This window comes from Mauremys reevesii, linkage group 1 (assembly GCF_016161935.1).
Source record: "Mauremys reevesii isolate NIE-2019 linkage group 1, ASM1616193v1, whole genome shotgun sequence".
NCBI classification, from domain to species: Eukaryota; Metazoa; Chordata; order Testudines; family Geoemydidae; genus Mauremys; species Mauremys reevesii.
In genome coordinates this window covers 221,845,522-221,858,623 of record NC_052623.1, presented here as the reverse complement: position 1 = coordinate 221,858,623, position 13,102 = coordinate 221,845,522, and the positions used below count along the sequence as shown (strand labels likewise).

Genomic DNA, 13,102 nt, shown 5'->3' with positions numbered 1-13,102 from the left:
GGAACATCCTCAGCCAGATCTTCACAGTGTGTCAATCGGCCAAGCTCCATTGGGCACAGTGAGGCTATGCTGATTTACACCAGGTGGGGACCGGGCCCAACCCAGCCTGCTCACCCAGAGGCATGGCCGAGGTTATTTGCTCAGGTAAGTTTAATGCAGATGTGTATATTTTAGTTACAGAGCAGTGTACTGCCCAGTTTAGGATCATCATGAGCAGTCCCATTGACTACAGTACTCAAGATAAGTAGGGGTATTGGAATGTGCAGCAGGACATGCTGGTTGCTTCTGGGAGCCGCCTGAGGTAAGCGCCGCCCAGGCAGAGCCCACACCCCTCCCCACACCCCAACTCCTCTGCCCCAGCCCCTCACCCCCTCCAACACTCTGAACCCTTTTCCCCAGCCTGGAGCCCCCTCCTGCACCCCAAAACCCTCATCCCCAGCCCCATCTCAGAGCCTGCACCACCAGCCAGAGCCCTCAGCCCCTCCCACACCCCAACCCCCTGCCTCAGCCTGGTGAAAGTGAATGAGGGTGGGAGAGAGAAAGAGAAAGAAGAAGGGGGAATGGAGTGAGTGGTGGTGGGGCCTCAGAGAAGGGATGGGGCAGGGCCGTGGCCTCGGGGAAAAGGTAAGGCAGAGGGTGGGGAAAGGGTGTTCGGTTTTGTGTGATTAGAAAGTTGGCAACCCTATATGTCTGTGTGTGGGCTGCAGCCAGTCAGCCACCTGGCTCTCACCAGCATTGGGTATATTTCGGGGTGACTCCAACATACCTCCAGTTTGGGATCTTCCCCCGGAAATGTATGTCCGGTACTGCCTAGCCCTCTCCTGAACAATACAAACTGATATAAAGTCCATTTTATTAATAGAAATGATATGCACAAATCTTGTTTCCCAAACAAACGTCCATTCACATAATAAAACAAGTTTATTAACTACAAAGAGATAGATTTTAAGAAAATACAAGTAATGAGGCATAACAGTCAGAAATGGTTACAAGACAAAGATAAAACACAACTAGTTTCCAACTTAACAAACTATGGTAAATTCAAAGCCAAGTTTTTCTTATCACAGGCTCTAACAGTCTTACTGGCCAAACTTCTTAGGCCAGGACCCTTTCTTCTGTTAAATGGCTGCTTCCTTTGTTCCTTCTGGTTCAGTGAATAAAAGCAGAGGGAATAAGACAGGAGGAGCGGGGGGCAAGGAGTGCTTGTCCCTCATTTTTATAGTATCAGTCCCCTTCTTGGAAAACATTTCCAGCTGACATTCAGGAAAAAGAAAGTCTCCAGGAAAGGATGTTTCCTGCTATTTTTCCTCATCTATTTGAGGTTTCTTTGTTCACCCTTCCTGCTTGATGACTCTGTTTATTGCTTAAATGCAAATTAGGTAGAGCACATATTCCTTTGTTTAAAATGGATGTTTGCCAACCTCAGTTTGGAACATGTATTAAGATCAACGTACAGTGGAATCTTATAACTTCACATACAATGTTGACACACACATTTTATCAGGAAATTTGACCAGCAAATTATGAATTTTCAGATGATACCTTACAAGACATATTTTGTACAGAGATTATAACAACAGTGTGTAGGGTGTGGACTGTCAAAGTTAGACTCAGGACTCACAGTTTGTCAGACCACTCTGTTTTATTAGCACAGCGTTTCTGCTAATAACACCCAGATAATGTGAGCCCCATGCAAGACACAAACTATCTTATTTATACAGATAAAAGGATGAGAAACTTAACAAGATAACAAAGGAAGCAGAATCAGATAAGTTTACCTGGGTTAGGCATGCATATTTTATTCCCTTACTAACTACTACCCATCTTCTGTTAATGTTTTGCCATTAGCACCATTGTTTATGCCTAATGTTTCTTTTCCTGGCACCTGTATTTCAACATTTCTTATTTCTGCTTAAAGGTACATACAACATTTCTTTAATCCATTCTTATTTTTACAATATAATTTATTCTACTTTCACAATCCCTCCTTTTGGTCAAGCTTACGCCATGACCAAAATTTTACTGGGTTTTACATATTAACCGTTTTTTTATCTCTTTGTTCATTAGCAATATTTAAAATTATTGTATTAGCACTCTGTTCTGGGGCAGTTACCTGAGTAGCATGCCTTACACAATTTTGGGTACAACAGGAGACTAACTGAAAACATACAAAAATTATTAGGATTTCAAACAGGATAGTTAGGGCTTCCTGAAACAACCAGTTTCCTATACCACAGAATACTTAGCCACTTCCATAAAGAACTTGGCTTTTTATGGGGAATATATGCGATTTGTTCTAAGTGGCTAGCGTGATCTATTACCTTATTGGTATCGTCAGGTATAAACACACAACATTGTTTTTTTTTAATGAGAGCACAGGTCCCTCCTTTGGCCGCCAGCACTATGTACAATGCCTGACGTTTTTGGAGGGCCACCTGTCGGACCGCCCCTGTTTCTTTGGCCAGGGCTCTTAAAACTTTCTCCAGTTTTATTTGCCATTATTTTAACTACTTCTTTTAACCTCAGGAGCCTTTTTGCCCGGTGTATTACTCCCCCAAGTGGGTTAAAGGAACTGCCAATAGTCTCTTCCCAGGTGTCATTACTGTTCCATATTGTATTAAACGGACGAGGTCCTCCAGTGAAGTCTGGGGAATTGAGTGGGATAGCCAGGACAGGAACATCAGTTTGACAGTGGGCTGGGATGTGGCTGCAGACCCAGCATTTAGAAATATTAAGGGTCTGAGCTATCCACACTTGCTGCTGGATAAAAGAATTGTCATTGTGGACTCCCCCGACCTTCAGACACCAACAGCCGAGGAACAGGCACCACATGTTGGAGGCAGGGCCCTTCTGGTTCTGACAACCTCAACTGAGGGAACTGTAGTCAGTTTTATGTCCACCAGGCAGCAGGCGCTAGGCTCACTACTGCTTTTTCTTGGGCCTTGCTTTAGGTAGTCGTCTGCTTCTGGCAACCCTTACGAGAACGTAGATTGTAAGATATTGCAGGCTGTTCCTCTACGTCATCTTCTGGAGTCAAAATTGACTCTGCGTGGTCCTGAGGTGATGATTGGTTCGCTGGGGTGGTGCATTCTTACACGGCAAAGCATGTATTCATGCTGCGGATGCCAGACAGTTTAACAGCAGTTTGGGTAGTAAGCAGTACCTGATGATTCTTTGATACTCTTTAAGTCTTTTTGCTTCTTTTCTTGACTCTGGCTATAACAATGGCCTTCACACCTTATCTTTTCCTGATGCATTCATTCCTCATTCACACAAACAGATTGAGAATACAAACAGTAGTATTTTATATTGAGCAAAAAGGCATTGCAAATTAAACCTTGCTAAGTTTTACAATTAACCACGACAATTTACATTGAGACCCAGGCCTTCAATGTTTCTCTAATTTACTTAACATAGACACAATAGAGAATCCTGTCTCTTACTACCTAAATCTTAAAACAAAGAGTTAGAGAGGGCCCAATTTGTAATGCATATGGGAAAACAGAATCTTATAGTCCCAGAGGGTCATTTCTTTCTGCTATTCAAAAAGGGTGGCTGGTAGGATGAAATCAAATTATACATTATAAAGTCCAGCTCCTACATATCCCCCTTTTGACACTAAGATTATCAATCGCCAGTGTCACTTCTTATGTAGTAAAATACTGGGAGGTGATTTGGGCCTGTGGCTTTAGCTTTGCATACATTTGTGTTATTTGCCAGCATATTTTAAACATTTTAATTAAACACATACAATTTAAAACCAAAAATAATTAGGGGTAGTAACATTAGTATGCCAGTAGTTGTGGGAGACCATCCAGATAATATGAATGGTTCTGTTTCCCACATTGTTTTGTTTGTTTGTTTTTAGGAACTATGTTAGCTTTTTAAACAGATAATGGGTAACTGTTTGCCATTTAATGCCAAGACTGATAGAGAACTCAGCTAAATCAGTGCTTACAGTAAGCTGAGACTTTTTGGTTGTGGCAAATAGTAAATGTGATTATTGGTAAACACAGTACTTACATTACATGTACATTTGTCTACTGGTGGGTTGCTAGACACTTTTATTCTTTTAAAACACTTCTTTCCAAGAATTAACACACACATTGCCCGTTATACAATACTTTGGCCTAATTATTAATTGTATCCCACATACAGGATCCTAGTGAGATGCCTTTACTACAGGGCTTTGGAGCAACAGGCATGGATAAGCATACCCACTTTTGAGGAGTTCACTTGGTACAACCTCTAGTGTCCAATAGTTTCCCTTCCTCCCCAGCCCACTGGCTTGAGGTTTGAGGTAGCCAGAAGGATCCCAGGTGCAATCTGTGGAGTGGGCTAACTTTTCATTTTTTTTGCTTCCAGAGCCTGTTGGTGTGCAATTTTAACAACAATTTCTTCACTTAACAAATTTTGTCTTACCGTACTGGAGACATACTGCATCCAGTTATATTGATAGGTATTAAACAATAATCTTTTCCTTTGATTTAACAGATGCATCAAAACCTTAATATTTTCTGATATTACCCAAAACATCTTATGTTCTAAATATCTGCATTTTAGTACATTTCATAGCTATTGCAGTATGTTTTTTTTTAACTTATTTGTTTTTGTAATAGGTTGTTCTGTAGCTGGTATTAGCTTTTTCTGATTTTCTGAAAGACAAAAATAACATTTTTCTACCCCTTTCAGGGTGGCATTGATTGTTGCTTAAAATATTCCTTTCTTTTACAAATACCCTTGCTGATTGCAGGCAAAACAGAGGAATTACCCCCATATTTTCCTGTAGTTTTTTTGTTCTATAGGCAGGCCAGGTTTTAATGGGTTCTACTTTTTAAGAGTTATGGGGAAATTATTCCACTGTTGAGGTATACCACCTCATGAATTTAATAACTAAAGTTTTTCTTCTTATATAGCAGACCAAGTTTGTAATGTTTTTCCTGCTGTGTTAAGCTTTAAGTTTATTCACAGGTAATAGCTGAGAAGCATTATTACCATATTACCTTCAAGGTTTTTTTCAAAAATCATACACACTATACGTTGTTACAGGGGTACTTACTAACATTAAATTTATTTCAATGTCTAATATTAACAATAACATTTAGCATCAAATCTCTTAAAGGGATCTTGTTATACCATGTCTTTTATTTAGGCAATTTCTTCTGTGCTGGCAGTTTTTACCTTCCTTTATCAGTTAGGTAATTTGCATTAACACAGGCTTGGCTTGTGGATTCAAAGCCATTAGCAGAGCTCAGAGACTTTGTCTTAAAAGGGACACAATTAACTTCCACCAGAGTTTTAATTTCTTTCCACTTTCAACTCCTGCTTACAAAACACACAGAGATCTGAAAAAGAAAACAGTCTATTGCGGCTCTTTTTGGAGCCCTAATAGGATTTTAATTCAGTAGCATATTTCATTTGTATTTCTTTTACCCCTTTTTACAATATACACTGCACATGTCCTAGGGAAAAAGCACATTCCTTCTATATTACAACTTTTTTTTTTAAACATTAGCCATATCAATTTTTACATACGATGTAACTGTTTCTTTTTTCTTACAGAGTTTTCATGTACCCTTATCAAAAGTGACAGTCTGATTACACAGAGCCATTTTAAGGCTCAGTGTTTTTAACATTGCTTCTTTTTGTTTTGTGCACCTCACCTCTGCTGTTGCTTCAGAGGGGCACTGTTAAAATATTTTTTTTTAATTCTTTCACTACAGCTCTTATCTGCTATTGTTACCAAAAAAAACAACAACAACCAACCAAACAAAAAGACTCCAGAATCTCTCCCTATTCTCCTGATTTTGACTGCCCTATTGCAGCCATGACTTGGTTTTTATTTAAAAAACATTTTAAATTTTATAAAGAATCAAGTTACCCCTTAAGGGTTAAATGCTAAATCCCAAAGCCAAACAACACTAATTACCTGTGTCTTGCAAAAAGGTCTGTCAGTTTTGCAACTTTGAATTAAGAGTCAAATGAATTTTTAGTGGCATTAAAAACAAAAACAAAACTAATTTATCTTACACCTACAAAACAGGAGTTTTACAAACCAGATGTGCTGGTTTAGATTCTTAGAACTTTACATATTTTCACAGACAACTAGATACATACACATTTTCTTTTCCTTAACATTCCTTTGCACTGCTTTGTTTTTACATAGCTCTATATATATTTGGATTATTTACAGGCATTCTTTTGGAAAAGGGCCCATTTTCCCTTCAGAATGGCTGCAAAGAAACCAAGAATTCTCTCTCTTTAACGTGGTCCTTTTTAACATTTTCACAAAGTTTAACTGCTTAATTCTCTCCAGCCCTTGTAGAGTTAACTTTTCACTCTCTTTCCTTAAATCACTCGTTTATCTCCCAAAATAACACCTTTATCACCTCAGATTTCACCATTTTAAGTATTGTTCCAGGGGTTCATGCCTGCACTTACTGCTTTTCTTACTCCTTACACTATGCCCTTAGGGCTTCCAACCTGTTTTTCAGGTTTTTTTTTATCTGTTGCTTGCCTGCTTTTCTGGGCCCGATCCTGCTTTTTGTCCTTTTTACAATGAGATGGGAGTATTAAGGGGGTTGGATCGATCCGGGGTGGGTTTTTGAGAACGGGGTAAAGGGGAGCGCTCGGTCTGGTGGTGGGAGAGGAGGCTTTTAATAAAGCTTTCAACTTATTATTTGAATATTTGAGAGAGGCGAGTTTTTGATTTTGTCCAGCTACGATTTGCCTCTTCCCACCACTGAATGAAACAATTAACCTCTTCTTTAGCCAATTTAGTTTTAGGTTGGCCGAGTTTGTCCTTTAAGATGTCCACTCGGTCTTTGTTCCAAGATTTTAACAGTGGCCACTGAGTTTGGGGATCCCCCTGAGTTAGCCTAGACCATTTTTCCAGAAATTTACAGGAGTCCGGACCCTTCTTACAGGAGTCTGGACCCATCCTAAATACATAAAATGAACCGGCGTTCGTTTAGGGAACTGTCCCTACTTAGACGTCTGGTTACCCATACAGGAGGACTTCACACACCAATCGCACAAGAAGGAAATTCGGGTTTGTCAGAGCAATGCCCAGTGCAACACACAAAAGGAGCCCACAGGCTACTGCCTCAATTGCCCTTGCTTTCACACCCAGGGATTTACCCAAAGTGTGGTGCAGCTGCAATTGTGCAGATTCCACTCACTCAGACCGCAGGGACAGGAACCCCTTGGTTGGCCGATCCCCGGACGGAGATGGCACCCAGACTCAAACACTCCACAGGAAGACGGATAGACACAGAGACAGAACAGTCCTCAGTCCGGACAAAACACAGAAATAATTACCTGACCAGATTCCTGATGTCAGATCCCGGGATCCCTACCAGAACAGAGTGGGAACCAACAGGTTCAATGGCGTAGACTTCACTGTGGTCGTGCACCTTTCCGTTCTGGTGGAGGACCGCTCGGGCCAAATGCCCAGGTGCCGGCTTCCACGGTCGTCCTACAAAAACAGTCAGGAATCACACAGCCCCAGTGAAGACGGTTGCCATCTCGGTGGAACCTCCAAATTGTCAAAGTTAGACTCAGGACTCACAGTTTGTCAGACCACTCTGTTTTATTAGCACAGCGCTTCTGCTAATAACACCCAGATAATGTGAGCCCCATGCAAGACACAAACTATCTTATTTATACAGATAAAAGGATGAGAAACTTAACAAGATAACAAAGGAAGCAGAATCAGATAAGTGTACCTGGGTTAGGCATGCATATTTTATTCCCTTACTAACTACTACCCATCTTCTGTTAATGTTTTGCCATTAGCACCATTGTTTATGCCTAATGTTTCTTTCCTGGCACCTGTATTTCAACATTTCTTATTTCTGCTTAAAGGTAAGAACATAAGAACATAAGAAAGGCCGTACCGGGTCAGACCAAAGGTCCATCTAGCCCAGTATCTGTCTACCGACAGTGGCCAATGCCAGGTGCCCCTGAGGGAGTGAACCTAACAGGCAATGATCAAGTGATCTCTCTCCTGCTATCCATCTCCATCCTCTGACGAACAGAGGCTAGGGACACCATTCTTACCCATCCTGGCTACTAGCCATTTATGGACTTAGCCACCATGCATTTATCCAGTCCCCTTTTAAACATTGTTATAGTCCTAGCCTTCACAACCTCCTCAGGTAAGGAGTTCCACACGTTGACTGTGCGCTGCGTGAAGAAGAACTTCCTTTTATTTGTTTTAAACCTGCTGCCTATTAATTTCATTTGCTGACCCCTAGTTCTTGTATTATGGGAATAAGTAAATAACTTTTCCTTATCCACTTTCTCAACATCACTCATGATTTTATATACCTCTATCATGTCCCCCCTTAGTCTTCTCTTTTCCAAACTGAAGAGTCCTAGCCTCTTTAATCTTTCCTCATATGGGACCCTCTCTAAACCCCTAATCATTTTAGTTGCTCTTTTCTGAACCTTTTCTAGTGCTAGAATATCTTTTTTGAGGTGAGGAGACCACATCTGTACACAGTATTCGAGATGTGGGCGTACCATGGATTTATATAAGGGCAATAATATATTCTCAGTCTTATTCTCTATCCCCTTTTTAATTATTCCTAACATCCTGTTTGCTTTTTTGACCGCCTCTGCACACTGCATGGACATCTTCAGAGAACTATCCACGATAACTCCAAGATCTTTTCCTGACTTGTTGTAGCTAAATTAGCCCCCATCATGTTGTATGTATAGTTGGGGTTATTTTTCCAATGTGCATTACTTTACATTTATCCACATTAAATTTCATTTGCCATTTTGTTGCCCAATCACTTAGTTTTGTGAGATCTTTTGAAGTTCTTCACAATCTGCTTGGTCTTAACTATCTTGAGTAGTTTAGTGTCATCTGCAAACTTTGCCACCTCACTGTTTACCCTTTCTCCAGATCATTTATGAATAAATTGAATAGGATTGGTCCTAGGACTGACCCTTGAGGAACACCACTAGTTACCCCTCTCCATTCTGAGAATTTACCATTAATTCCTACCCTTTGTTCCCTGTCCTTTAACCAGTTCTCAATCCATGAAAGGACCTTCCCTTTTATCCCATGACAGCTTAATTTACGTAAGAGCCTTTGGTGAGGGACCTTGTCAAAGGCTTTCTGGAAATCTAAGTACACTATGTCTACCGGATCCCCCTTGTCCACATGTTTGTTGACCTCTTCAAAGAACTCTAATAGATTAGTAAGACACGATTTCCCTTTACAGAAACCATGTTGGCTATTGCTCAAGAGTTTATGTTTTTCTATGTGTCTGACAATTTTATTCTTTACTATTGTTTCAACTAGTTTGCCCGGTACCGACGTTAGACTTACCGGTCTGTAATTGCCAGGATCACCCCTAGAGCCCTTTTTAAATATTGGCGTTACATTAGCTAACTTCCAGTCATTGGGTACGAAGCCGATTTAAAGGACAGGTTACAAACCTTGGTTAATAGTTCATAACTTCACATTTGAGTTCTTTCAGAACTCTTGGGTGAATGCCATCTGGTCCTGGTGACTTGTTAATGTTGAGTTTATCAATTAATTCCAAAACCTCCTCTAGTGACACTTCAATCTGTGACAGTTCCTCAGATTTGTCACCTACAAAAGCCAGCTCAGGTTTGGGAATCTCCTAACATCCTCAGCCGTGAAGACTGAAGCAAAGAATCCATTTAGTTTCTCCGCAATGACTTTATCATCTTTAAGCGCTCCTTTTGTATTTTCATCGTCAAGGGGCCCCACTGGTTGTTTAGCAGGCTTCCTGCTTCTGATGTACTTAAAAAACATTCTGTTATTACCTTTGGAGTTTTTGGCTAGCCGTTCTTCAAACTCCTCTTTGGCTTTTCTTATTACACTCTTGCACTTAAGTTGGCAGTGTTTGTGCTCCTTTCTATTTGCCTCACTGGGATTTGACTTCCACTTTTTAAAGGAAGTCTTTTATCTCTCACTGCTTCTTTTACATGGTTGTTAAGCCACGGTGGCTCTTTTTAGTTCTTTTACTGTTTTTCTTAATTTGGGGTATACATTGAAGTTGGGCCTCTATTATGGTGTCTTTAAAAAGGGCCCATGCAACTTGCAGGGATTTCACTTTAGTCACTGTACCTTTTAACTTTTGTCTAACTAACCCCCTCATTTTTGTATAGTTTAATTTTGAAATTAAAGGCCACAGTGTTGAGCAGTTGAGATGTTCTTCCCACCACAGGGATGTTGAATGCTATTGTATTATGGTCACTATTTCCAAGCGGTCCTGCTATAGTTACCTCTTGGACCAGCTCCTGCGCTCCACTCAGGATTAAATCTAGAGTCGCCTCTCCCCTTGTGGGTTCCCGTACCAGCTGCTCCATGAAGCAGTCATTTAAAGTATCGAGAAATTTTATCTCTGCATTTCGTCCTGAAGTGAAATGTTCCCAGTCAATATGGGGATAATTGAAATCCCCCACTATTATTGGGCTCTTAATTTTGATAGCCTCTCTAATTTCCCTTAGCATTTCATCATCACTATTACTGTCCTGGTCAGGTGGTCGATAATAGATCCCTACTGTTATATTTTTACTAGAGCATGAAATTTCTATCCATAGAGACTCTATGGAACCTGTGGATTCGCCTAAGATTTTTACTTCATTTGAATCTACACTTTCTTTAACATATAGTGCCCCTCTCCCCCTGCACGGCCTGTTCTGTCCTTCCGATATATTTTGTACCCCGGAATGATTGTGTCCCATTGATTGGTCTCAGTCCACCAGGTTTCTGTGATGCCTATTATATCTATATCCTCCTTTATCACAAGGCACTCTAGTTCACCCATCTTATTATTTAGACTTCTGGCATTTGTGTACAAGCACTTTAAAAACTTGTCCCTGTTTATTAGCCTGCCTTTTCTGATGTGCCAGATTCTTTTTATGTGATTGTTTATCATCTGATCCGGCCCTTACATTATACTTCTCATTCCTCTGCTCCTGACTATAACCTGGAGATTCTCTATCATCAGACTCTCCCCTAAGAGAAGTCTGTGTCCGATCCACACGCTCCTCTGCAGCAGTCGGCTTTCCCCCATCTCCTAGTTTAAAAACTGCTCTACAACCTTTTTAATGTTTAGTGCCAGCAGTCTGGTTCCACTTTGGTTTAGATGGAGCCCATCTCTCCTGTATAGGCTCCTCCCATCCCAGAAGTTTCCCCAGTTCCTAATGAACGTGAACCCCTCCTCTCTACACCATCGTCTCATCCACGCATTGAGACTCTGCAGCTCTGCCTGCCTACCTGGCCCTGCGCGTGGAACTGGGAGCATTTCTGAAAATGCCACCATAGAGGTCCTGGATTTCAGTACATACAACATTTCTTTAATCCATTCTTATTTTTACAATATAATTTATTCTACTTTCACAGGACACACGGGTACATTCTGTCACACCTGCTTACATCTGAGCTCATAAAATAAGCCACCATAGAGGTCCTGGATTTCAGTACATACAACATTTCTTTAATCCATTCTTATTTTTACAATATAATTTATTCTACTTTCACAGGACACACGGGTACATTCTGTCACACCTGCTTACATCTGAGCTCATAAAATAAGCTCCTCTCCCTCTGAGTCAATGCTATAAGAGAGCTCACACTTTCCCACATCAATCTTGGGCTCTTTTACTTAGGAGTTTCTTTATTTTCTTCCTTTCTGCAAGTTTTAGCATGGTGTCCCAATATATTTTGTTTATACTGTATGTACATTTAACACTCCTTTTCCCACATTTATCTTGTGAATGCATAGACTGGCCACAAATACCATTATCATTTACTGTGCATTTTATACATATGTTGAAGATTTATTTTATTTATTAAAACAACTGTTAGCTGTGAGCCTGCGCTGTGTAAACGCTCTGATCTGCAGACACAGCAGAAAGAATTCTAAATTCTGCCTGCAGTGACTCAGACAGTCCTGCCATTGATGCTACCATTTTCTATATTTAAACTCAACTGTTGCTAGAATTTTTCCTGTAATGTTTTGAGAGCACTTCCCAGTGACTTGATCTCTAATTACATCTGATTCAAATATGTCAAAAATGACAAGACTCAGCTAATTCCCTCAATACATTTACATAGGGGTAGATGGATTTGACAGCCATTTGCATTCTCTGTCTGAAATTGCACAGTTCATATACTATGTTTTATATGGAATAGCAAAACCATCTAAGGCACCTTTGCATTTTCAAATATACTTTTTCCTCCGTGTAAGTCTCTCTCTCTAAGCAGAAGTTTGGCCCTTCAATATCTCTCTCCTCCTTCCGAGTGCTAGGACCAAATTCAACAGTTACTCCCAGGCTTTACTTGATTGGAATTCAGCCTGGCTCTGACTTCTCCTCCTGCCTTAGCAGGTGTGACGATGCGGTTCTGGCGGGACCCGACTGAGAGTGCCAATTCAGGACCAATTGCTCAAACAGGGCAGTCACAGCCCTAGGCTGGGGTTTTTCCACCTCTAAGGCAAACCAAACCAGCCAGACAAAGAGGACTTTGGTTTCACCCCACTGGCTAACCACAAGTCACACAAGCAATTCCCTTAGACACTCCAGTCTCCCAGTATCACCACCAGTGCACTCGTCCTGGGGATGAATGGTTATGAAAACCAACACCCCAGTAAAAGAAAAAGGTTCTCTCGATTCCAAAGAATCAAGTCCCAGACCCAGGTCAATATACACATCAAATCTTACCCACAAATCACGCTGTTGCCAATCCTTTAGAATCTAAAATCTAAAGGTTTATTCATAAAGGGAAAAAGGTAGAGATGAGAGCTAGAATTGGTTAAATGGAATCAATTACATACAGTAATGGCAAAGTTCTTAGTTCAGGCTTGTAGCAGTGATGGAATAAACTGCAGATTCAAATCAAGTCTCTGGAGTACATCCCCCGCTGGCAGGGTCCTCAGTCCCTTGTGTAGAGCTTCAGCATGTAGCAAAGTCCCTCCAGAGGTAAGAAGCAGGATTGAAGACAAGATGGAGATGAGGCATCAGCCTTATATAGGCTCTTCCAGGTGCAAGAACCTCTTTGTCCTTACTGTGGAAAATTACAGCAAAGTGGAGTCTGGAGTCACATGGGCCAGTC

At 40.8% G+C, this 13,102-nt stretch overlaps 1 protein-coding gene across 1 annotated transcript in view; it reads left to right on the top strand.

Annotated features, from left to right (window-relative positions):
- Positions 1–13,102, top strand: part of LOC120371164 (antigen WC1.1-like) — a 40,813-nt gene that overhangs the window by 197 nt on the left and 27,514 nt on the right. The gene's annotated exons all lie outside the window — the stretch shown is intronic.